This window comes from Natator depressus, chromosome 6 (assembly GCF_965152275.1).
Source record: "Natator depressus isolate rNatDep1 chromosome 6, rNatDep2.hap1, whole genome shotgun sequence".
In the NCBI taxonomy this organism is placed as follows: Eukaryota; Metazoa; Chordata; order Testudines; family Cheloniidae; genus Natator; species Natator depressus.
In genome coordinates this window covers 73,418,908-73,445,958 of record NC_134239.1, presented here as the reverse complement: position 1 = coordinate 73,445,958, position 27,051 = coordinate 73,418,908, and the positions used below count along the sequence as shown (strand labels likewise).

At 41.1% G+C, this 27,051-nt stretch overlaps 1 long non-coding RNA gene across 1 annotated transcript in view; it reads right to left on the bottom strand.

Annotated features, from left to right (window-relative positions):
* Positions 1-25,746, bottom strand: part of LOC141990105 (uncharacterized) — a 52,514-nt gene extending 26,768 nt beyond the window's left edge. The window contains exon 1 of the long non-coding RNA XR_012640076.1: positions 25,666-25,746. This is a non-coding gene — a long non-coding RNA (uncharacterized LOC141990105). The remainder of the gene's footprint in view (positions 1-25,665) is intronic.
* Positions 25,747-27,051: the final 1,305 nt, after the last annotated feature.

Genomic DNA, 27,051 nt, shown 5'->3' with positions numbered 1-27,051 from the left:
CCAGCACAACAGCCTCTTGCTTTGCAGTTCAGTTTAGGCAGGCTGACTTATGTTTTTACTGGACAACTTATCAGATAACTCAGTCCAAAAAACTAGATCTGCCATTTTAATGTTCCACCAAGTCTATGCCAGAAGCTCAGGTAATAAAACCACATACTATCAAGGTAAAAATCAGTGGTAACAAATGTGGTTTCACAGCCAGACATTACATTCCTTTAGCCTACTTGCTGATCAGTACCCTGCCATGGTGTCTTCAATCCCACTCGTCCCCTTCACACGTTTCTCTACCTCTTAAAACATAGGGGAAACCCATTCCCTCTGATTTGTTTTCCTGAATACCAGTCTTTTCACAAACACTGAATTGTCTGTCCTCACTTTCTACACAATCCTTACTCAGGCTGTGTGGTCATTGAACTCAATGGGCCCAATTCTTCTATAGTAGTTGAGGGCACTTGGCATTTCCCAGGACTGGGCTCACTAGGAGGTTTTCCTGAATAAAGATTAAATGAGGAGTTCAGGATTTGACTCGGTTATAAAAATGCTTGATATCATGCATACTCTACTGGCTGTTCTTGCCTATCTTTTTAGTGATATTTTAAAAAGCAAAACAAGTTATGACTGGTGCACATAATTTTATATTTTAACCAGAACTATAATGTAGCACATTTTCCTGTGCAATAAAGGAAATGAATTGGAAAATGTTTAGCATGGATCAGGTCACATTTTCTAGGACTGGAGCAAGCCAGATTGTGATCTTACTTTGTGCAGTGTGGTGCTGATTTCTTCGCAAAACCGTTCACAGAGCAGGTCTGAGGGATGAGAGAAGAGTGCGGCTGGAAAAAAGTGGTGACCCCTTGGCATATCGGTGGAAGCAATTCAGGACATTCTCTCTCTTGGGAAGGATGGGAGCAGCCAGAGCCCCATGGTAGCAGAGGAGATGTGAATGGTAGGAATTTCCCGGTGCAGCGAAGGGTGAAGGACATTGAAGGACATGCTCTCCATATGGCTATTTTTACTTTTCTTCTAAAAGCCTGTAAGACTAGCCATTAATCAGTAAACACAGTGATTATTGGTATAGCATAGCAGCAATGGCAATGCTTATATCTGACTAGAGCAAGTCTGAGTTTATATAAATTCTGAACCTGTATGAAGTTTATCTGTGTAAAGATGGGCACTTAAATTCATTTGCTAAAGCTGCTGTGTGTGAGTGTTTGTGTGTGTGAGAGAGAGAACACAGCCCCTTATGCAGTGAACACACCACCAGTGCACTTGGCCTGGTCATGTGTCTGAAGCAATGGAAAGGCCTGTGATATACGACAAAGTCACTTGTGATAAAAACTGGGAAGGAATGAAGAAATCCATAGATTCTGATTATGGAAGCTGAGGATCAGGTACAACGCTGTGGCTGTCTCACTTGACACTCTTCTCTGTGACATAATGATGATTCTGAAGAGGCACAGCTGGTTTAATTTTATGCGAGAATACCATATCCCTGAGTTGGAGAAGGGTCTCTCTCTTTCCCTCCCCGACCCTGCCTCCCTCTCACTCTCTCTGGAAGCTGAAACTGGTTTTTAGAGTGGTTCCAAAGAAAGCAGGCATCTTTCTTGAAGGCTTGAATTTCAGCTCTCTCATTTGGGCTAAAGGCAGACAGCCTGATTTTCAGAAGCGTTGAGCACGCAGCTCCCACTGACTTCAAATGGAGTTGTGGGTGCTCAACGCCCTTGAAAAAACAACTTTTTTTCCTCTGGCCCCTCTGCTCTGAATGACACTGTTACTGTCGTGAAAAACCAACAGATTTGTGTGTCTCACCATTAAAAAGATAATTTGCCTACAAGTACCCCAAAGTCATGTCCAACTGGACCATAGGGAAAATCTGTGCTGTGTTGGACAGGATTCTGTACCAAATACTCCCAAGAAGGAGGGGGAACCAGGGCAGAGCAGGAACAGCCCTGAGAACAGAGGGTGAAATCTTGGTTATACTGAAATCAATGGTCAAATCCCATCAACTTCAATGGGCCCAGGATTTCACCCAGAGGTCTTAGAGGATTTAACTTTATATGGTGGCATTATCCACTTACTAAATTCTTTTTGAGACAAATTTCCTTGCACTGTTCTAATATTTTGGATACAAGACCACAGTTATCTCCCGGACGCATAGTATTGAATATTGAAGTCCACCAAGCCAGACCCAATCCTTGCGTGGCCTCCAGTTATTTTCCCTTGCAGCCCAAATTGCCATCAGAGCAGAACAAGACTCAGAAGCTTCTCTCTTTATACAAGTGACTCTCACAAAACTGAGACATCAGATTAAGCAGGCTCAGATGCACAGGAATTGTCTATTATTCTTTGCTTATACATCACCTACCACAATGAGGCCCTGATTATGATTGGGGTCTCTAGGCAACATTATAATACAAATAATATATACTAATGAGAAGATATCTATGTTATTGGCAATGAGGTTTACACTTATAAAGGCAGAGAAATGTAAGAACACTTCCTACCATTTACAATCTACAACTTCTTTCCACATTGAAACATCAGTATCAATCTTTAACACACTTTGTTCTGTGCATGTGGATGTTCTATTTCCTATAGTAACTTGTCACCGTACCTCAGTGGGTCACAACTGAGAATACCAAATTTAGGACAAACTGCTGAGAAATAGGGTAGACACACCCCAAAATGTTGGTGGTTGTTCTTCTATAAGATATACTCCACCAGCAACAAAAGTAAACTTCTGTCTCACCACACTGGCTAGCAAGAAGTCACAAATGCAACCTCCTTAGGTATTCCAAGCCTGGATTCAACATCTAGACACTAGACTTAATGATGAGTGGTTATTTAAAACCAATGTCATCAACCAAAGGGTTCTTCTGATCCCAGTGGACCAGCCACATTCCCAGGTCAATATATAACTCAGATCTTACCCAATAATCATCCTGTTGCCAATCTTTTAGTACATAATATCTAAAGCTTTATTTATAAGAGAAGAGAAAGAGGTGAGAATTATAATTGGTTAAAGGAATCAAATAGATACAATAATTGCAAAGTTCTTGTATCACGTTTGAAGCCGTGAAAGTATAAACTGCTGGCTTGTTAAGTCTCTGGTGGCTTCCAAAAGATTGGATGGTCCTCAGTCCTTTGGTTAGAATTCTCCCATTAGTATAAGTCCATAGTACAGAGATCAGAGCAGGAAAGAGGCAAAATGGAGTTGTTTCAATGTGCCTTTTACAGTTTCTGCTAGGAAAACCCATTGCCTCAGTGCCATAAATATAAAGGGAAGGGTAACCACCTTTCTGTATACAGTGCTATAAAATCCCTCCTGGCCAGGGGCAAAACCCTTTCACCTGTAAAGGGTTAAGAAGCTAAGATAACCTCGCTGGCACCTGACCAAAATGACCAATGAGGAGACAAGATACTTTCAAAGCTGGAGGCAGGGGGGAACAAAGGGTTTGTCTGTCTGTGTGATGCTTTTGCCAGGAATAGATCAGGAATGCAGCCTTAAAACTGTTAGTAAGTAATCTAGCTAGAAATGCGTTAGATTTCATTTTGTTTAGTGGCTGGTAAAATAAGCTGTGCTGAATGGAATGTATATTCCTGTTTTTGTGTCTTTTTGTAACTTAAGGTTTTGCCTAGAGGGATTCTCTATGTTTTGAATCTGATTACCCTGTAAGGTAGTTACCATCCTGATTTTACAGAGGTGATTCTCTTACCTTTTCTTTAATTAAAATTCTTCTTTTAAGATCCTGATTGATTTTTCATTGTTCTTAAGATCCAAGGGCTTGGGTCTGTGTTCACCTATGCAAATTGGTGAGGATTTTTATCAAGCCTTCCCCAGGAAAGGGGGTGTAGGGCTTGGGGGGATATTTTGGGGGGAAGACATCTCCAAGTGGGCTCTTTCCCTGTTCTTTGTTTAACACGCTTGGTGGTGGCAGCGTAGGGTTCAAGGACAAGGCAAAGTTTGTATCTTGAGTAAGTTTTTAAACTAAGCTGGTAAGAATAAGCTTAGGGGGTCTTTCATGCAGGTCCCCACATCTGTACCCCAGAGTTCAGAGTGGGGAAGGAACCTCGACACTCAGTTTTTGGAAAATTACAGGCACAAGACGGAGTTTGGAGTCACATGAGCGAGTCACATACCCTTACATGCTTTGATGAGTCATAGCAGAGGCCATTACCCATACTCTAGTTAGAATGTTCAGGTCGAAGTCCATCAGGTGTGGATAGGCTTCTTACATGGTCCATTGTGTTCATTAATGAGCAATCAACTTGAATACTCCATTCACAATGTGCTGGCCAGACTGGCTGCAAATTACCCTGTGGGTGTTACCACAAGTGCAAACACATTTGAAATACAGGTACATAGTCAATATTCATAACTTCAGATACAAAAATGACACATGCATACAGATTGGATAATCATATTCAGCAAATCATAACTTTTTCATTGGCACCTTACCTGACATACTTTGTACAAGATTTATTGCAATTATATAACAGTGATAGCAACAATGATCTACATGGTCATATTTCAATCATATAAAGTCACTTAGCTGTTTATATGGTCTCTGGTTACATTTCCTGCTGGCTTTCCAAAGAAGAGCATGGATTCTGGCAAAGGTGTCCTCTGCTCGAGGAAGCCTGAGATCCAAGGACTAATTACAAGGGGCATGAATGAGGATATCCTTTGGAGCCCACTTCACTGCACAGGAGCAGCATATACCCCCAACTGCAGCATATGAACCAGCCACCAGAAAAAGCAGACATCCCCCCTTGCTAACAGACAGTGTCCCCTTTGGACCATTATGCGGGACCAACTTGATTGCTGGACCATTCTCCCAGTATTTCCTGGAACTCTACGGAGAGATCCTGATCCACTGTTCACACAAGGGGATAGAAGCTGGCTGCTCTCTCCTTTCACCTCGTCCACCAGGATAGCAGAAGGAAAGGTCTAGCCCTCAGTAGTTAGCTTCCACATCCACCTTTACCTTCTGTTCAAAAGCAGAACCACAAAGTCTACATTGCTTTAGGCTTTTCAGTGCCAGCATTTTCTACTGAAATAAAGTTTTCACTGTTTCTAACCTCAGCTTGAACAGTAAAACAGTTTATATTTGGAAAAGAAAAACTGTTGCTTGGTGTATTTTTCCCTCCTCATCCTGAAGACACTGTTAGTAAATCAAATGGGAAAAGAGTTATCAAAAGGATATACTCTTCTGATTGAAAAAAGAATGTTGCAAACCCACATTTTGTGTGTAAATTACATTTTTATGACGCCTACTGTAACACCACACCTAGACTCAGCAATTTTCATATAACGTATAAAACATACTAGTTTCAGGGCTGAAAACAGATACCAATATTTTATTTGATTCTGAAAATATCATATAACATTTCAGTATGTAACTTGAAAAAATTATGTAGGCAAGCATTCACACATTTTCAGATACATCTTGTGACAAAGTTCCTCCTCTGACTTGGTGGGTCTTGCACTTATTGGTGGATTTGCTTGCCTCGGAGCTTCACGGCAGCCCTCAGTTTGGCCGTTTTCGTCCAGCTCAACTTCTCCTGTGTCTGACCAGGAGCTGGGAGGTTTGGGGCGAACCCAGGCCCGCCCTCTACTCCAGGTTCCAGCCCATGGCCCTGTGGAATGTAGCTGTCTAGAGTGCCTCCTGGAACAGCTGTGCGACAGCTACAACTCCCTGGGCTACTTCCCCATGGCCTCCTCCCAACACCTTCTTTATCCTCACCATAGGACCTTCCTCCTGATTACTGATAATGCTTGTACTCCTCAGTCCTCCAACAGTATACGTTCTCACTCTCAGCTCCTAGCGCCTCTTGCTCCCAGCTCCTCACATGTGCACCACAAACTGAAGTGAGCTCCTTTTTTAAACCCAGGTGCCCTGATTAGCCTGCCTTAATTGATTCTAGCAGCTTCTTGATTGGCTGCAGGTGTTCTAATCAGCCTGTCTGTCTTGTTTCCAGAAGGTTCCTGATTGTTCTGGAACCTTCCCTGTTACCTTACCCAAGGAAAAGGGACCTACTTAACCTGGGGCTAATATATCTGCCATCTATCACACTCCTGTAGCCATCTGGTCCAACCCTGTCACAATCTGTTTACCCATTTTTGCCATAGCACAGGAGAGAAAGGAACAGATATTTACTTATTACATATACATTTTGCACTTAAGCTCAAATGTTCAAATGGAGCTATTTAAATTTCACCTGCAACATGTACGCATGTATCCAATTGTGCATGAAAACCCCATACCTTCATATGTAAACAGAGATTTACATGCAGAAATAGATGCATGCACAGATTTTGTGGAAGCAATTTATGAGACCCATGAAAATTTGGGCCTTAATGATTTCAAGTTAGCTTGAGGCTGGGAGGAAGGCAGAACCCATATACAACGTAGTCGTGTTCTAATTTAGTTCCAATACTAATTTCATTGTTGTTAAAACTAGCGATAATGAGTATATATAAGTGGATTGGGATTCTGTTTTCCCCTCTTCTGCTATTAAAAGAATTGTCTTTTTCATTGTGTGTGTGTTTGTGGGGGTGGGGGGTTGGGTGTAAGAACTAAACACTTGACTCAGCCTTTGTGAGACACCAGGAGGGTGAGATTATGGAATTGCCCGCATGTATTCTGGCAACACTCACAGGTATTTCACCTCTGGCTCATCTCTATTATGTGTGGAAGGCAGAAATAAATTTGTTAGCCTCTAAGGTACCACAAGTACTCCTTTTCTTTATGCTGTAGCTGTGAACAGGAGTTAGAGAATAACATTGATGGTCACTACTGAACTGACCTATGTGACTTCTGCAGTTTATTCACTGCCTAACTATTAATTCCTTTTCCTGTTTAGGTTTCATTATGCTAACCTACAGGAAAGGTATGGTAAGTGCAGACAGTAAAATATAAAATGTAGCTCCCAGTCCTTGTGTCACTAGCGTGAACAGAAAAGCAGCTATATTTTTGGTTTTATGAGAAATTTCTTCATAGACAATCTATTCTCACCATATATGCATATAACAACTCTTATTAAGAAATTCTGAGCACATGAGAAAGAAACTAGGGTCCCAACCTAAGAAACAAACACTTCTGTACTTTGCTATTAGGAAACCTATGAGGATAGCAGTCTATGAGCTCATAAAAGAAGAACTTTAAAAACAGAGGGTCAACAGACTCTCAGTCTTTCCTGTTTCCTGCCTAAAAGCTCTCCTACTGGGGCTAACCATTGCCCCTAACTGATTTCCTGGCTTGCTGTAACCTAATTCCTTTGCTCACTCTAGCTGTCATATAAGCTGATGGAGCAGGCTCTCCCACTGGAGTTCTCCCTTGCTTGGCTCTGCACTCCCATGCCAAACTAAACTTTCCTATAGGCTTTCTCAATTTTCCTTACTACTCTCAGTGTTTAGTGAACCCATGAATGATTGGCAGAGCAACCACTAATTTGACCCCAATTACATTAATATGTGGGCTTGAAAAATTAATGACTAGTGTGCTGTTTACCAGCTCTTCACCTATTTTTCTGTTTCAAAAGGCTGTCAAGGGTCTGTCATGGACTAAGCTGCTTAGAAGCTGATTTACAGATCAGCAGCTTCTGGTTGGTTCTTCACCATATGCAGGTAATAGAGCCACAAAGTAGGAAAATTAAAATGTTAAAGTCAAGAATCTTCTTAAAAAAACAGTCCAGATCAGTAGTGACCAACAGTTTCTGCTGTCCAATGGCTGTTCAACATCCTTTATGAAAAGAGATGGATGGACATAGTCCAATTCCTAGGTAACACCCTCCCCCTACAAACCTACACACAACTGGCATATTAGTTGGTATGCTCAGCAAGGAGGCCAAGCATTGTATGTGCCTGCAGAATTAACTACCCTTTTATTTGCAGATGTGGTTTCCTCCACAGCAGGGTTTGGACAAATTGTCAGGGCCATATAAGAAGCTTGCACTGCCACTGTTCATATCATATTTGTGCAGTATTTTGATACAGAATTTCAAATTTGAGGGCTGTCAGTCAAGTACTTTTCACAATTGACCAAATTTACTTTTATTTAAAAAAAAAAATCCTTGTAGACTTCCCTTTCCCTGTGAATTTTTTCCGCCAGAGTCTTGACCTAGGCCCATAATATATTACATTTCTTAATTTATACAATTAATTTTTTTCCTAAATTATAGTGAGAAAACTGTTGTATTTTTGTAGTTTTTTTAAAAAATCTAACTGTTTTTCTTTCACTTTTTAGAAACAGCTTTAATCCAACATAATTATACCTAGTACTTTCATATGTAAATTTTTAAATAAAGCTCCTATACATATGAAATATTTTGGAAGTCAATGGTGTCTCAAATTTTATGTTCAGATAGTATCACACAAACAAGTGTCACACACGTACCAAAACATGAAAAATCATTTTGCGGGTTATCGCAGTCACTTGGTACATCTCCAGCTGTAACTAAAATTAGGAAGCAATCCAGCCAATTCACTTGAATAAAAAACATTCATAGAGATGATTCATTTCCACAAATGCAACATTAGAATACAAACAAAAACAGACACATGACTATCTCCACATTGCACATGCAAAGATAGTGGGCAAGATAGTGTACAGATGTGAACAAAATGACAATGTACAGAGACTAATTCTCTTAACAAGATGGCCATTGTATTCCCATATATGTACTCCCATACTGACTATTCTGTTAGTTTGCTCAGTATCCTATTGATTAGCAGGATCATCCCAACAAACACTCAACCAAAATAGCCAGGTGTATAGCTGTGAAGAGGCTATACCTACCTGCAGGAGTAGTGGAACTAGGTGTTCTGGGGGTGAGGCAGCACACCCTGGCTTGAAGTAATAATAGCAACCAAATGCACGGCTTCCATTTACAGTTTTGTTCAATAGCTTTCAGCACCTCCACCATAAAAGCTATTCCAGAGCTCCTACCTGTTTGTTTTGCCAAGGCTGAAAAGAGAGAGATCATAGGAAACCACAAAACCATTATTGGACCCCCGGACCTGGAAAAGGATGAGGGTTGAGTGAATGGTCAGAGACTGCCCAGGGTGTTAACTGGGGCTGAAAGGCTGGCAGGGAAACACACAGAGTGACAAAAAAGCATGTTGCGAGTAGGAGAGAGTGTTCCTCCCAGAGATGGAGTTTAGTTGGGCCCAGGGGAACTTACACCTTAATCTTTCCTTGCCAGCTTGCGTAAATAAGAGCCATGTATTTATAGCTTTTATTATTTTTACCCTTGGCTCTAAGGGCTTTGTAGCTTTGGGGGAATAAATAAACAACACTTTCTTTGAAATGCTGTTTTTGAGTCTCTTTAACCAACTCGCTGGTCACAGGTCCCCAGAGTGAAACAGTGCCAGGGGCCTGTCGCATTAGCGTGTTTGGGAAACAGAAGGGCTGCAGGCCAGAGACTCCTTCTAAGGGTGGTTGGACCATATGATTCAACCCAGAATGAGCTGCAGGAAGCCAGGCCTGTCAACTCAGGGGTCCACTCGGGAGAGGGACTAAAAGGTGGGAGTCTGATGCGCAATTCATCTTGTGACAACCTCATTGTCAGAATTGTTTACTATGGTCCAGTTTTAGGGCCAATCATTTATGCCCCTGCAAACCCACTGATGCAAAGGGACTGCAGAGATGTCATCACAGGCATGTCATGTTGGTTGCCGTTAACACTGGTGCTGACACAGAAAAAGGAAAATCCAGCTTAACTTTCAAATCCTAGATTGAATTTTCAGAGCTGGCATTTTGGAAAAAACCTTTTAAACTGAGCACTATTGGACCACAAATCAATGCAAGATAATACCACTTCACAATGCCATTTCACAGTTATTTTTCAGAGTAGAACCATGCATTAAAGTATTAGAGACTTATAGAGCCTGAAGCTGCAAGGTGTTGAGCACTTTTACTTCTATTGAAATCACTGAAAGTGCTTAGTACCTTACAGAATCAGGTCTTTTAGTTTTATACAGGAAACAGCTTGCTGTTAGGTCTGAGCATCTACTAACAGACTTTGTATTATGTACCATAACACTCCCGGGATAGCCAAAAAAATGAAATGATCATACTGAGCCAACAGTTCTACAGCTTGCGTGTAAGGATTCAGAGCACCGGGATTTTTTAGGTGGCATTACAGGATGGAGTTCACAAGGTGAGATGGGTCTGGTTTTGGTGACCATTTGGATTAGGAGTTTTGAAGGTAATAGTCTATCAGAACACAAAGTTTTATAGTAGTAACAGCAGAGCACAGAGGCAAGAAGATGGAGAGCACATCTCTGAATTGTAATAACATCTTGAGAGTGTTCCCTGTTAACTCAGTAACAGCTGTTGTATTCTAGGCTTATCAACTCCTGGGCCTTCAGTTACAGGGTTTATTTCCTATAAAACCTCAGCCTTTGGCCTCAGTGTTTATTTAGCTCAGAACATGGTTATTAAGTTGTAAGCAAAGAGAACTCTTCAGTTACCTTTTAAATACAAAACACCATTACAATACATAGGATCAGACTCTGATTCCTTTAGTCATACTGAATAGTCCACAGATAGTCCTAATTAAGTCAGTAGTACACCATGAGGAGTAAGGTACTACTCAGTGTGTGCAAGGGTAGCACAATCAGGCAGTAAAGAACAAGCAAGTGAAAGAAATGATGAATTTCAGACTGAACAGCTGTGATAGAATAGTTTATCACCTGCACTCTACAGTTAGGTCGACTGTTTGCAGTAACAGAGCATGTTTTTGTGAAAAGGTGTAGTTTGGTTTTGACCTTGACCCCTCCCTCTGAAATATCTTCTTTTAAAAATTATCGCCCTCTCCTCTGGATTGCAGTGGAGAATTCATAAAGGAAAACAAGCCCCACGGAGAATTTAAAAACTAAAAATTACCCTCTTTGTTTTTTGTTATTGTTGTTGTTTTTAAATGCATTTAGTATCTTTTTCTGAGTGAAAGAACTAAAAGCCTATGTGATTTCTCTTTCAATTTGGGGTGAATTTGGCGTCCATAAGAGTACTTACCACCTAAACCCAAATGTATCCAGTTACTTATTTTAACAAATGGCTATACTACCTAATTTGTTTTCCTGACTGTACACACTTAAACACTAGCTCTCTGAGTAGAATGCTGGCCTTGTGCCATTTACTCATGTAAAGGCACCAAGACTTTGGGAAATAAATAATCCTAATGATTTTATCAGGCATCCTATGTTACAGCATGTTGAAACCTACCAAGGAAACTAGATTAATGAGGCTTTTTTTAGCTGACTGTTTTGAAAATAATGGCAGTGCAAGCCAAGTAAAACGAAGGTCCCATCTGAGAAGACTACATTGATGTAGCCTGTATAGCTGACAACACAGAGCCACTGTTCTGCATAACAAGGCCTTCAGCAAGTTACAGCGAACTTGTTCCCTCAGAAAATACAGCCCTTCTACACAACTGGAGATCTAGGGTTCAATCCTCTGCCTGGCTGCTTTATGCTCCTCAAAAGTGGCCAGAAAACTGCTCTACAAGGTAGCCAGGCCACAACTGGTCACACTACTCCTTGTCCTGCAATAACAGTAGTCAAACAAAGAATAGTTAATAGCCCAGGAGCTAACTTTAAGACTACATCAGACTTTCTTTGGCAATTAAATAACTATGCAAAATACAAGCACATTTTGATACAAAATTCAGTTTCCATTTTCTTATAAAACCAATCTATTCAGCTTAAATACCATAAGAGCTAAGTTACAGTAGTATAATTCCATTGACTCCAGTTTAAGTGTGACTAGACTCTGACACAGAGAAAACAAAACAAAAAAAGAGGCAGAGAGGCAGAACCAGGGCATAAAAAAATAGATAGCGTCACCTTAAGTGTCCTCAATATACTGACGGGCCCATTGAAACCTCATGAAAAACTTTTTAAAAAATCTTTTCAGAGACAACTGGGCTTATCCATATTTTCTGCATCTCTTCCCCATTCTACTTTTTAAAAAAATCTGCATCAAAACAAGATCTGAGAAATTCATCTGTGCGCGTTGCTTCTCTTTCAACTGATGTCATAATCCTCTGACATCATAATTATTTTTACTGCAATTATTAGTAAATCACAAAGTCTATGACCTGATTCTTATCTTACTTCTACCAGCTTTACACTACTGACTTCAGGAATAACTCCACTGTTTTATACTTGTGTACAACAAAACAGTATTGGTAATGTACACTAAGACAAGCGTGCATTGGTGCAGTATGGGGAAACTTAGTGTGCCAATGTCTGTGATAGAGGGCTTCATCCAGGAGTATTTTCATCTTGATACTACATTCACTTTAAAAAACATAAATAAAAACCTTTATGTAGTTTTAATTCCAGAAAAAAGCACTAAGTACCATCCTAAAGCTATTTTTGAAAAGTATTTTCTCATTTTTGACAGCTAAAGCCTCAGGTCCCCAGACACACACTACAGTATAAACAGTTAATGCAAGATGGACTTGAACCCAAAATGCAGAAGTCTCCTACTTCACTTTGCAGCTCTGAGGCTATGGCTCCACTAGAGAGTTTACAGCAGTGCAGCTGTGCTGCCCTAAGCTCTCTGTGGAGCTGCTTGAAACTGATGGGAGAGAGCTCCCTTGTCAGCTTTATTACTCCAGCGCCAGCAAGCGGCGGTAGTTTTGTCAGCAGGAGGAACTCTCTCGCCGACATGGTGCTGTCCACACCAGCGCTTAAATCAGCATAAGTTATATTGCTCACAGGGTGGCTAACTCTCACCCCTGAGTGACATTATTTATGTTAAACAGTAATGTAGCCATAGCCTCCGTGTATTGATCCCTTAATTGCATTTCACAACTACAGCCTAAGGGCTTTGGCAGATAGTTTGCAATAGGTTAAGGTAGGTCATCTCTCTGGTGTTAGGCCATAGAGTAGTGATTAAAGATGAGATTCACCGGCAGCCTGGTACAAGGCTTAGGAAGGGATAACTTTGTTGTTTTGACTCATAATGCTGAATAGAGACTATGCCAAGAGGTAGAGAGCTACATTCTGTTTAAGTTACATCAGTGTAAATCCAAAATAACTCCAATGAAGTACATTGAATTACACCAGATTTACACTGGCATAGCTGAGAAAAGAATTTGCTCCATAATCTCTAAGGAGAGCTAATAAAAAGGTGATACATAAAGCATCAAGATTAATCCAGAAAAAGCTGTGGCAAACTGGGAAATATCTGCATTATTTTTATGAATTTGTTGAGGGTTGTAACAGTGAGGCCCATTGATGCCAATGGGCAAAGGATTCACTGTAATTTACAAGCAACTCTGTATCAGACCTGACAAACTCACTACACCTAATACACCACTTTCATGGTATTTATGCATGAAGGGGAGCATGTGAGGTCTCTGCTGAAAGCTTGTATCTTTTTGATACTCATAATCATTATGATGTGTGCATGGGTAAGATTTAAGGAATAATATAACTATATTGAAAACTATGTCTTATGATCTTGGAGTAAAAGTTAGGCACCAGGAAGTCGTACGTCTTTGTGATGGGCCATTCAGCTGGGAGGGAGTTGTTACCCCTCTCTGGCGAGACGATGATGTAATGTAAGGTTCAATTGTCCACCCTTGCTCCATCCCAGAACTGTCAATGGAAAACCACCAAAGACAACTGCAAACATTCAAAATGACTTGAAGGTAAAAAGGAACATAACAACAGACAGGGGATCACACTCTATCTGTCAATGAAAACAAAAGACTGATTCAATATATCCCAGGGTCGAGAAAGACACTCTGCAGCCTTTCACTGAGGAGACAGTTTGTCGAGTGGGGGAGTTTCATGACAGATGGGATTCTGGTTTCTGAGAAGACAGCCAGTTCTGCAACAGACTGAATTTTGGGATGGAGGGTGGGGAACCTACTTTATTACATAGGAAAGGTAACTATTCAAAAGTGCGGATTCTAGTTCACATTTTATTATTTTGTTTTGTGTTGTAACCATTGGTTTCCATCACTCTCAAGTGGAATCTCTAATCATTCTTAAATAAACCTTCTTTTGCTTTATTATAAGCGCTTACTGGTGCTGCGCATTATACAAGAATCGGACTTAAGGCAAAGCTAGTAAGCTGGGGTACTCTGCTCCTTTGGGAGCAGAGGATCTGGGATTTCTGTGAGTAGCCAGTGTCAGGGGCTGGGTAGCAGAGACGAATGCTTCATGGGGACTTGGAGACTGGGGTACACCTCATGTTAACCTACAAGGCAAAGACAGGGTACTATGTGTAAGGGGACTGTTGCCCCCTTACTAACATTCAGTGGGGGTGTTTTAGTTTCTAGCTCCTAGTACTAAAAAGGGGGAAGGTTTGATGGGGAATCAGGACCCTGAGACCGACAGCCCCCAGGAACAATGGGGAGAGGCCAATGCTCCAGGTCAGCCTGAATGACAGGATGGGCAGGCTAATCAGGGAATCAGGAGGCCAGGGGGGTCCCATCCTCAGTGTGAGCTGGACTTGCCTGGGTCAGACGGAGTGGGGCCGAGCTAAGGAGAAAGCAGGTGCTCAAGCTGAGCTGGGGAGCAGAGCTGTGCCAGATCCAGAGAGAGCAGACCCTGTCCTGGGAGCAGAGCTGCAGCCTCAAGGCCAGAGGCACAGCCCAGAGAGAGCAGACTTGCCCGGGGAAGAAAGCTGCAGCAACCAGAGCCAGAGGGGCCAGAAAAGCAGCCCAGGAAGCAGGTCAGTGCTGGGAGGAGAGTCACAGAAGCAGCCTGCAGAGCAGACCTGTCCTGGGAGCAGAGATGCAGCAACCCGAGGCAGGGGGGCCAAAGAAGCAGCCCAGGGAGCTGGAGGCAGAGCAGCAGCCGTGCTGAGACAGAGTGGAGCTGGAGCTGGGGCTGGAGCAGTCCGGAGCTGGGTGCGGTGAGCAGCTGGGGAGAGCGAGGGGGACCCTGGGCAACGGGCCCAGCACAGGGAGACACCTCATCCAAGAGGCTCTGCAGGCCAGGCTTGGATCGTAACCCCAACAGGGCGGGGGCGACACTGAGAAGAAGGGTCCTACCACTTAGAGCCTGAGAGCGTGTGGCCACCACCAGAGCAAGTATCCAACTCACAGCATCCCTGCAGCACAGCCAGGGCCTGAGAAGAAGGCCTGGGACTTACAAGGAACAGACTGTGAACTGCCTGGACATTCCAGAGACACTGTTTGTGATGTTCCCTGCCACAGAGTGGGGTGATGTGTTTCCTTTAACCTTTCCCATTTTTCCTTATTCTTTTTAAAATTAACTGTTGATTAAATAACTTGCATTTGCTTTAACTTGTATGTAATGGTCAGTGGGTCAGAGAAGTGCCCAGTGCAGAGAGAGTACCCCGGAGTGGGGACACCCTAGCCCCTGTCCTTGGTGACCATGGCAGGGTTGGGGATCGAGCCCCCCAGGAATCCTGGGCCCAGCCTTGTTGGGGTTACGAGGACTCTGCCAGACAGGAGAGTGGAAGGGGAGTCCTCAAGGGCAGAGAGGCCACTGGGTAAAGGAAGTGGGAGCGAGGACTCAGATCCTTTCGCTAGCCCACTTCACGGGGTAGTGCAGAAGCAAGGAATGTTCCCCACAATAGCGGGACTATTCCCCCACTTACATATGGGCCAAAGGAGAGTCCCTGAGCAGCTGAAAGGATGGTGGTGTTGGGGAGCTAACCTTCAGCTACCATAGGCAAGACTCCCTTTCAGTAGAGGCAGGGGTAACAATGTTACTCACAGTCCTGGGTACCCCAAGAACCATCACTCTTTGTGTTTGGTTATGACAGGTCACTTGCTATGGAGTTAGATCAAAATGGGTCATTAAAGAAGCCAAGCAGGAAAGGGTGACCAGATGAAAGGGACAAAATATCAGGACACATGGGGGAAGCAAAAAAAAAAAAAAAAAAAACGGCCGGAGCGGAGTTGACAAAGAACTAAAAATCGTGACAGTCCCGATTTTATCGGGACGTCTGGTCACCCTAGAAAGGTAGAACAATGACACAGAAAAGAGGAAACAATGAAAAATCTGTTGGAAGTACTGCCTGTCTAGAATGGATTACACCTCCTAAGGCTCTGGGATCAAGGGGCATCCTAAACCTCAAAAACCGTCAAAAAGGGAGGCGGGTGAGCTCAGAGAGGCTGTCCAGGGTGTCAGTGAATAGGGGCAGTCTGCTTCTCCCTGCCAAAGGTGGTGTTAGTGGGGTTGAGGGGAACTTACAAAGGTGTAAGTATTACCTATGTGTGGAGGCTTTTTATTGTTGTTACCGTCTGCTCCTTATGAAAAAATGCTTTGTTTTGAAAACACTGTTTCTGGGGCCTGCTTAACATATACAGCCACAGGGTCCTAAAGGGAAACGATTACTAGTGTCAAAACCAAGTTGAGTCTGTACTGTTAATATGGCTGGGAACCAGGGGGGCTACAGCCCAGAGATCCTGTCCCAAACTTGTAGGACCACGTTGTTTCACCAAGAGCAAGGGGTAGGAAGCCAAGTATTGACGTACATGCCAGGTGCACTCCAGGACGACTGAAGGGGTCTAAGGTATAGTTCATCCTGTAGCCATGACAGGTGGGTCTTGCAGAGTTCTGTGAAAATGGTCAGATTCTGGATTAGACTCATCTCCTCTGGAAAATTGTTCCAGAACTGAATCCCCTTGATTGAGGATGATTTACTTACATTTCTATACACTTTGTTGTGAGCTTCGTAAAGTGCATTGCATCAGAGGCGTGCTCCTACCTTGTTGTGTCACAGACAGAGATGCAGCCAATGATATAGCTGAGTTTGACTTGTTGATGCCTTTGAAGCCCAGGTCCAAGACCATGAACTGGCAATGGAAGAGGATTGGGAACTTGTGGAGGGATCAGAGCACAGGGAATGATTTATTTGTGGGAGGAGAAGATAGTAGGCTGCTGCACTGTGCATGTCAGAGGCTCTGTATTGCTTCCACTCTCAGACCAAACACTGTTCAGTGAATTACAGCAATACAGACTGGAACCTAGGGGAGTATTTTCTTTTTAACCTGATGGTTGGGGGATTAGTGGAATGCCCCACGGTGATGTTAATATTATCTGGGGAGGGTTAGGAACTCAGGCATCTAAATACCTTTAAAAATCTGGACCTAACTTCCACTGATTTAAATACAAATTAGATGCCTAAATACATTTAAAAATTTGGCTCTGAAACTCTAAGCACTGAGTTGAGAATATACCCTTTAAAGTCATAAACAAGAACAAATGGAAATACCAATCATATGTTTTTTTGCAAGAAACTCACAGAATAAATGATTGACCTCACCATGGGAATATGTTTTTTAAAAAAAAAAACAGTTCTGATTTCATTTCTGTCAATTTGACTATTTTCATACATATATACATACTTTCCCCAAACTAACACAGATAAAATTCATTCTTTTAATACATAATCCTCTCACTAGCACAATGTATTTAATGATGCAACTTAATGAAACTGCGCAGAAAGAAATAATTGGTTATACATATACAATATGGTTGTTATAAATCCAGTTACACTATGCATGAGATTTCAATGATTTGCCTGAGTATTTAAATTGGAGAGGCCCTTTTTAGGATTAGTTAACATCCTAGGGAAAGGGGAATCTTATCAATAAAGATCCTCTCATAAACTGACTCTTTTCCCTACTTTCCCTGTGACACTCCCCAGTGCTCATCTCTCAGACTAATTTCTTTCTGTAGACCCATCACAGAATATTTGTTGGGCTCCTATAATTAGAGGACCTCTGACTGGTAAAATTCAGTCATTTACTCAAAGAGAGAACAGTTTGTGTTATACCTACCATTTCTGCCTTAGGCAAACATTGATTAGAAAAGGCTGCTTTGTTAGCCAGACTTAACTACATAACATAAACAAGGTAACCAATTAATGTTGTTCTTTCAGCTATGTACTGATTGCATACTGTAAATGGTTCGGATTCACCCAGCAGCACCTTCTGCTGGTAATCGTCCAGCCACCGGAGCACCCTCTGCAGGTCGGATATCTGACTTACCGCCGGCCCCCGTGTCCCTCCCAGGACCCGGTGCCCCTTTCTCTGGGGTGCTGCCCCCCTGGCAGTACCCCCACACTCTCAGGTTCTGGGTCTCCCCACCCAGGGGAACTCCCACCCTCTAACCCCACCTGGCCTCAGTCTGGGCTACTGCCAGCCCCCACTTAGCCCCTTGTATTGGAGGCAGACTGCGGTGTATACGCCACTCATCACAGGCAACGGGGTTTTGGACCTGCTGCCTCTGCCTACCCATGGGCTGCCCCTCTGCAACTCTGCACCTATTTGGCCTGTAGTCAGGCCTGTAGCCTGAGGCTTTCCAGGCCGGAGCTCCCAGCTCCTCTGGCCCTTCCCCAGCCTGCTCCAATCTAGGTGTCCTGCTCAGCACCTTGCAGCCAGGCCCTTCTCCCTGTACAGGCAGAGGGAGACTGACTGGGCTCCTGGCTCACATAGGGTGACCAGACATCCCGATAAAATCGGGACTGTCCCGATTTGTAGGTCTTTGTCCTGTGTCCCGACCGATGCATGATTCCGATATTGTCCCGTTATTGCAGCTTTGGCCGCTCCGGAGTTTTTTTGGATTTTTTTGCTTCATCAACTCCAGCCGCATTTTTTTTTTTTGCTTCCTCCATGTGTCCCCGATATTGTCTTTGTTTCATCTGGTCACCCTAGGCTCACAGCCTCTTATAGGGGCCAGCTGGGCCTGATTGAGCTGGCCACAGCTACGGCTGCTCCCTTAATCAGCCTGGGCTTTTCCCCACAGCCCCAGCCCCCTCCCAGGGCTGGCCTCAGCCCTGTCAGGGCCGGAGCGGGTAACCACCCCACTACACATAGACTAACATAACAAAGTGGTAGAACAGTCTGTATAAATAGCTGATGGATCGGTGGATAAATACGAGAGGATCGTATCTTTAGTAAACATATTTGTAGTAGTTATATATGCACCTTTCCCCCTCCCAATGATTCAATTACCTAACAGTATACAGCACTTCTCTATTTCAGTATTCTAATGTAGGTAGGCTAGATAGATACTCAACTATCAACACTGCTACTTATCAACTGAGTGACTCCATATCCGTGGCCAAGATGATGTATTATTTATGGAAGCATCACGGCGGAATTACTCTGGATTCCCATAAATACATGCAATATACTATATTGCCTGCGGCCATATCACCTAAAGCTGTGATCTCATCACATCTCAAACTAAGCAGTGGCAGATCTAGTGAACACTTAGAAGAAAGATTTCCAAAGAAAACCACGATGCTACAGGAAGAGATACTGTTGACTCAGTGAGCGGCACTCTTTCCTTTAAGCCACTACTGAACTGATGTATTGTGGTAGCAGGAAGCCGCATTGCTGGAGTTGCCCCATTTCTAAGGACACATGAAGCTATGCACCTGGCCAATTATACTTAAGGAGCCCATGGCACTTTGCTCAAGGGCAGGATTATTAACAACCCTGGTCATGGCTAAATTACAATCTATCTAAATTTCTCCTGCAATTTCAGTTAGGGAAGTCAGTCTCCTCCCTTTTTAAAAATCAGTAGTATTAATGGAGCAGAATGCTTGCTGTGTTCCATACCAGAGGTAGCTGCGCTGGAATGGGTAGTAAAGTTAGATTTGTGTAAACAGCCTGTAAGTCACATTAAGATCGGTCTTGATGAAAGATGGAATATAGCAGATATGATTAATAATTAAAATGTACAAAACATTCCAGAATTAGCCACAAATGGGTATGTTTTACTACTGGAAGGCCTAATGTCCTGACCTGACCATATTTCAGTGATCTATGCAGCCATATCAAGGAGAGACCTAGAGAAAGTGAGTATATGTAAGCATTCATGGTGAGAAGGGAATTTAATGCCCACAACTCCTGTTTCCTTCAGCTCTATACTAATGAGAGAAGAAATTCAATAAAGAGAAATGCTGTTCAAGGTGAAATAAAATCACCTCTTATTATTAAGTGCAGTATTTTTGGCTGGGTACAAGTAACCTTAATGAATTAGATAAGGGCACATTTAAAATGTACCTGAGTAAAAGCATCTATTCAGTTAAAAAGAATGCAATAGTGAGCTTGTGTCTGTGGCCAAAAAGCTAATGTGTAAAGCACATTGTGAATCAGAACAGTTCTGTGCTATACACGGAATGTAAAAAATGCAGCTTACAACTGTGTTAAATTCTTGAGGTATCCAAAAAGATCATTCTAAGCAGAAGCAGTGTTACTGCATCAATAAGAGCCTGTACTGAGCTGATACATCAGCTGAATGACTCAGCAGTCATGTCATTCCATATTAGGTGTGCTATCTACTGCAGAAGAGAAAATCTTTTCAGGTAAATCAGACTGCATTTGTCTCAAATAACCTTCCTTTACTTTTCTGGTATGTTTACTAGAAACTCGACCTCAGCCAGTCAGCAAAGGGACAAAACATCTAGCAGAACTGTTCACAAACAATGCACTGTAGTAATGACATGGCATGTAAAATTCTAATGTCGGTAGTGGGAAGCTTGTATCCTGGTCACAAAAATGTGCTCTACAATGAAATTTGCCATAGAAGCCTTCTGACTGGAAGTTAAATCATTTCCACATTATAAATAATAATAATAAGACAAACTGAGTATATTTAAGCTATACAAATTTGATGTTAAATGGCCAGTTCAGGAGATTGGTGATAGGATGTAGAGCTTGTTACCATTATGTTAATGGTTCAAATGTACACTAATTTTGTACCAAAAAAAATGTTGATACTTTATGAGAACAGTTTGTTGGTCTCTGTAGAAGGTAGAGTTGAGAGGTCACTGTCCAGTTCTCAGTGGGCACATGTTCCTTTGAGGATGCATTATCACCTCAATGATAAAAGAAAAGGGAAATATTATAGGAATACTTCCCAGCTAGAAGGGAGAGACATGCAGCATTTGACTTTCAAATGGCCAATTAGCGCTGGAACTACTTGTCTCTGACAAATTTAAAGGGCTAGCTACGAGAAACACATGCTGGGAAAGATTCCTATAACAGTGTGATTCTGCAGTAGGAGTTTCAGTAGTGACTAACAGACAGTCTTAAAGAAAGATCAGTTTGGGCAAGGACTTCTCCACTCTCTGAGGACAAGAGATTTGGTTGCAATATAATCTGGTGTTTAAAATAGCTATGTCTTTTTGCTGATATTATGTATGCTGATATTATAATAAAAAGTGAGGCACAATTCTGATATCAGCTCCTGCCTGCATCTAGTGTACCACCACTACTGCAAACAGTTCCCACCAATAGAACATTTCGTGACTACTCATTAAATCTTTAAAACCACTTTGTGTAGACTGTGTTCTCACCCTGCTGGTGATCACTTTCTACAGATATTATCACAAACCTCTTTATTGGCAGGAGTATTTGAAGAAAAAGAGGATTTAAAGGGAATTTGAGCAAGTGTTCAGAAAACATGGATTCTGAATTTATAAACTTGAGTATTTACATTTGAAACCTGATTTTTAAGGGTTACAATCATCCAGTTAGGGAATACAGCTATACCATCTGGCTTATGTATCCAAGCAACACAACTCATAATTCAAGCCTTGACTCAGGCAAGCAAGTCTAATTTGAATTGAATGGGTTTGAGTTCCCTGAGGGTGTTGTCAGGGAAAGAAGTGAAAAATTAAGAGCTTAGTCGTGTAGGTTTGATTGTAGCTCTGAACACTAAAATTATATTGAAACTTACCAGGTTGCATTTATCTGAGGATAATATATTTGCACATATTCTGGGAAAAATTCTACTGCCTATGTATAGAGGCGGTCAGACTAGATGATTATAGTAGTTCTTTCTGGCCTTAGAGTCTATGAATCTATTTTGAAACCAAACACTTTGTGAATCTTTCACAGAAATATAATTACTCTATGTTCTTCAGCCGTTGTGATATGGAAATGGACAAGCCTATTCGTTGTCAATAGCTCAGAAATCCCAAACCTTTATTTGGCTGCATAACAGTTAGAATTTGTTCTTATATATTTATTGCTAGGCATCTCACATAGCTGCAGAGGTGCTTTTTTCCGCAAGCTATTTCACTTTAATGCTGAAGAGCACTTCTGAATACAATATGTGCTCATAACACTGATCATAAAAAGGCGTATTATAAAATACAGCTGCCATGAGGGCTCATTGTTTGGCATGCAAAGTGCTTTAATTCAGAAGATGAAACTAATCAGAAATATTTGACTACTATCTTTGATATGCTTGCCTACATAATCAAAAAACAAACAATTAGAGGATGATTCTAACTGTCTCAGATAAAACCAGACTGTTATTTTCACTTCCTTTCTTTCTAAACAGTCACACTTGTGACTAACTACTGCTTCATTACTCTCAAAGGTATACTTTTGACTTCTCTTACCTAAAAACATAGTCAAGAAGTTTCTGAAAGGTCAGCCAAGGGGAGACAAACTGGGAAAGACAGAATCCATCACATACAAATTCCTAATCTGTTGCAGAAAGTATGGGGTAAGGGAGGGTATGAAATTAACAAAACACAGCTAATGTGTTTTTCATGTCATATTGCAAACTACAATAGATATAAAATGTTTGCAGACAAAAGGCCATGCTCATGGAAGAAATGATTTGGTTAGAATTAAAATAAAACAATTCTGGGAAAGTAATAAAACCTTTTGCCAAACAAAGGAGTAATAAATAACCGCACATTAAGAGGATACTATTCAAAGAATGTCAATGGGAAAATTAAAATAGTGATGCCCATTGTTAAAATTGTTCTCATGTAAAAAAAAAAGAGTGTCTGCCATAATCTCATATTCATAACATTGTCTATTTATTTATTTATTTTGTACTTATTATTGGAAGATAAAGGATACATAGGATTGTGCTTACAAAAACCATGTACATCTAAAGCATCCACAAACAGATCTGCATGAACAAATGTTCATTTTCCTATATAAATGTTTGAGGGTTTTGTATAAACAAAACACATCCTCTACATCCTTATGGCTTGATCTCTTGTGATCCACTTTTCAAAATCTGGCCTGATTTAGTAACTATTTATATTGTCATCAGATAACCCTGCTATCCCGTCAAATCACAAGGGTCAGCTAGAATTCAGGGAACCTTGGTTCAGATCCCAGCAAGACTGATCCAATTCTCTGACACTTTCACGGTGGAAATATGGGGTTCTATGCAGCCTTTCATATGTGGGTATTTTAGATGCAATGTTTAAAATAATAGAGGACCTGTTTCTTCTGTGCTGACTTTGATGTTTCCTTGGCATTTTAAAATTAGCAATTTCTCCCGTTTTATCTTGTGCTGTTAATATTCCCCATAGCCTCACTGTTGTATAGCATTGCTTTGTACTGGTCGGTTGTCATCCAATGGAGCAGTTTGCAGGCAGATACTAATTCTACCAAAGGAGCCCCAATTCCTGATGCTTTCATCCACGTAACATTCTATTATTTTCGTTGATGTCATCAGTAGAACATCATGCAGAAGGAATGGTTTGCGCTTGAGAATCTCTTTGTAGGATCAGGGCCATAGTAATGTGCTGAAGGAAGTTTGTGAGGAAAGTTGTTTTATAAATGTAAATTATTCCCTGAGACTGATTTTTGTTGGTTTGTTTCTCTGCTTGTATTCAAATTCAGTATTAATTTTGTTCCAGGTTCTCCAAGACTCAACCACTTCCTAACATTAGAAGCATAGATGACCATTTTGTAATCTGAAAACCACGGCTCTTCTATTGTCCCTTTGCCATAATCTCAAAAGGCAAAGAACCTAGTGGCTGCAGTTGGATATAGTGTCTTCTCCTACAGTCTACCCAGCAAAATTCCCACTGAAACTGATGGGAGTTTTGTTTTGTAGGGACTACATGAATCGATCCAGAGATACTTAGCCATGCAAGGATACAAAACACATGCAAAATTCTACTCTTCTGTGTTTTCTGCATGTGTGGAAAAGTCCACTGACGTTAATAAGAATTTCGAATTCACAGCGCTCACTAGAACTGTGTCACAGATCTAAGCCTTTCATTGCCGAGCACACTGAAGAATTTTTCTCTAAGAACTTTTTCTTCCCAACAAAGATGTCACATAAACAAACATGCACTGGAATGTTTGGCAGGAATGCATATAGCTTTCATATCCTCACAATAGAAACACTGGACAGATAAAATTTGGTAAGAATTGTGGCTCATATGCTGTAGCGATGGGCACCAATAAGGAACACAGACAGACAGACAATCTTTTAAATAAAAACTGTATGTTATAAGTAGAAATGGATCTAAATCAAAACCCTGGAATCAACCTCTGAACCGCTGGACTATGAAGGTGAGATGATGATCGCAACTCTGTGGCTGAAGCACATCTACATGAATAAATTATTTGTAGGGTACTAACAGTCTGTCTGAAGAAATTTTTTTTGGACCCATGTGCCTTCTTTGCCTATTTTAGTCAAATAAACCTTAATGTTCCAATTTAAAATGGGTGTGTGGTCTCATTCCAGGAAAATGTGGCAGGTTTCCTAGTTAGGTCATGACTGATAAAATGTGAATTATATCCAAATCCAATAGAATTGCAAGTCAGATTGTTTTCATTTAGTTTGTACACTTCCCTATAATCAAAAGGGTTCTTTAAAAATAAATAAGACCAGCTGTATTTTCATCAATACAGATGTGCTGCTGATTGACAGTTATTACCTGATTGTTTTTTTTAGACCCACGTCTAATGTGGCTAATAGCATAAATCCATTTTATGTGCAGGTGAGATGTACACGGACATAAGACTGTGACACTACTACGACACAAAGTGAGCGATGCTGAGTACTCATCACTCACTTCAGCTATAACCATGATGCTATTAAAAAAAATTGCAAGCCACATAAAACTTCTTTTTAAAATCCCTGTTAAATTACAGGTATGTTTATAGCATTGTAAGACTACAAATCCCAACTTGTATTTTCCAAGAGTAAAAGCAATAACCAAGGAGCGTATTGTATCAGACTAATGACCTCTTCATGAGACTTAAATGTCAACGTTTTTTGTCTTGTCCTTTTTTTAGCAGCATGTTAGCACCTTTTTACTGATGTAATACAGAAAATGCCACCACTGATGATTCCTTAAAGATCTGGATAAAGATAACTGGGGCATAACCCATTCGAATGATTTCTGTTTGGCTCCATTATTATAGCATGGATTGTTTAAATTTAAAGGGCATTTTTTCTGGAATAATTCTATCCCAGAATAACTATAATATATGTTTGGAATCGGTTTCATAACCGAACTGGGAGGAAGGGTGGCACAGAGAAGGTGGATTATTCCAATGTAAAAAAACCCCAAAACAATGTAAACACTTATACACATTAGAGAATATTACACACACACGAACTATGGTAAAAGAGCATTATTACGGTTACAAAGTCAAACACCCGTACGTTAGGAAATGCCAGAATAAAAGTTGCCTGCACATATTCGGCGTGAAAATTTTTAACTCAAACAGTTAAAGTTTGGCAAAGCTATAAGCAACTGAAAACAGGGTCTTATAATGGAAAGTGTTAAGTGACCTGAATAATTGGGAAGGGGAAGGAAAGAGGAGTCAGGGCAAGAGCCCTGCTGACGTAGAAGGATGAAAGAGAGGTGGAGGGTGAGGAAGGACAGATTTTTTTCCTTTTTCTCTTAACAATTGTTTTTTAAACTTTACCTTTCTTCAGTTTCACAGCCCCTTTTCTCTCTTCCTAATGGCTTTTTTTGGTCGTCTTTATGTAAATATTGACATTTTTCTGTGGAAAAAAATGGGAAGCTCGGTCAGCATCTTGTTTTTTGGCAAAAATCTTGATCATTCTGAGCACAGAAGCCAATTAAAACAGAAGGTTTATAGGAGAGAGATTTTCATACTTACATTATAATTATTCAAAAATAACCATAACATGATTCTGAAATTCTCTGCACTCTGACTAGATGATAGTGTCTCAGAGAATGTGGGTTTGCATATTGTCTTTACAGTTATTGCAAAAAAACCATATGATTTATCTGGAAATCAGACAGTGCAGACACAATGCAGGGGAATGCATACCTGCAAATATCTGCACAGTTAAGTGTCAGTAACTACAGAGTATGACTGCATTTGGTGTGTTTCAGACTGCTCCACTTCACTGTAATACAGGATATACAGCAGGAAGTGCTGTTTATTTTCACGGACATTCATTTCCTAAATTAAAGGGGCATTTGATGTGTTGCCATGTATTTTCCAAACTTTGAAGCTCAAAATGGAGAGTCCATCCCTTTCACAAACTGTCTGAGCCATAGGAAATTGAAAAGGTCAGCCAGTACAGTACATCTCTGTCTCATAGAAGTTAGTCATATTGTACTAGATTAAATATAGAAAAACAGGCAATCCTATACTGTCTTGGTGGCTTCATTTGTTTCTTTTCTTCTAAGCCAGTTTGAGGGAAGCAAGTCACAGGAAGGGACCTGCTCAGAGTCATACTGTACTTCCAGTGTCAAGCCATCCTTGACTCTCCATGCTTGGATGACCCCAAAGGAATTTGTTACTGGAACACTCTTGAAAACTTTGCTTTCTGATTCTCATCTAAAATCCATTAGAAAATATTACGTTATATATCTCAATTGATATTACATGTCTTTTTTGACACTTTTAGCATCTGACCTCCGAAGTGTTCTCAAACAAAAGGCAAATTCTAGGGTTTAACTCCCATTGACATCTCTGGAAATTCAGCAAGTGCAGTGACAAAACTCAGGAAGTAATTTTTTTCAAGTTACTGCTTCAATAAACCCCATTGAGATAGAAAAAAGAGTGGAAATAGTCAATTTTCCATATAGAAAAAAGGTGTTTGATTTTGTTAAAATGCTCAGGTGAGAGGGTGAGCAGTGATGTGGCAAGTTTTGCAGATGACAAAAAAATCATGTAGGTTAGTGGAGACTGTAACTTCAGGTAGCCTTAACAAAGCTGGGTCAATGGGCAGCACAATGGGAAATAAATGTGGCTGAAATGCTAACAAAAATATGATGAAAAAAGCAAGCACATTGAAAGGAATAATTAAAGCTACTCATACACATTGCTGGATTC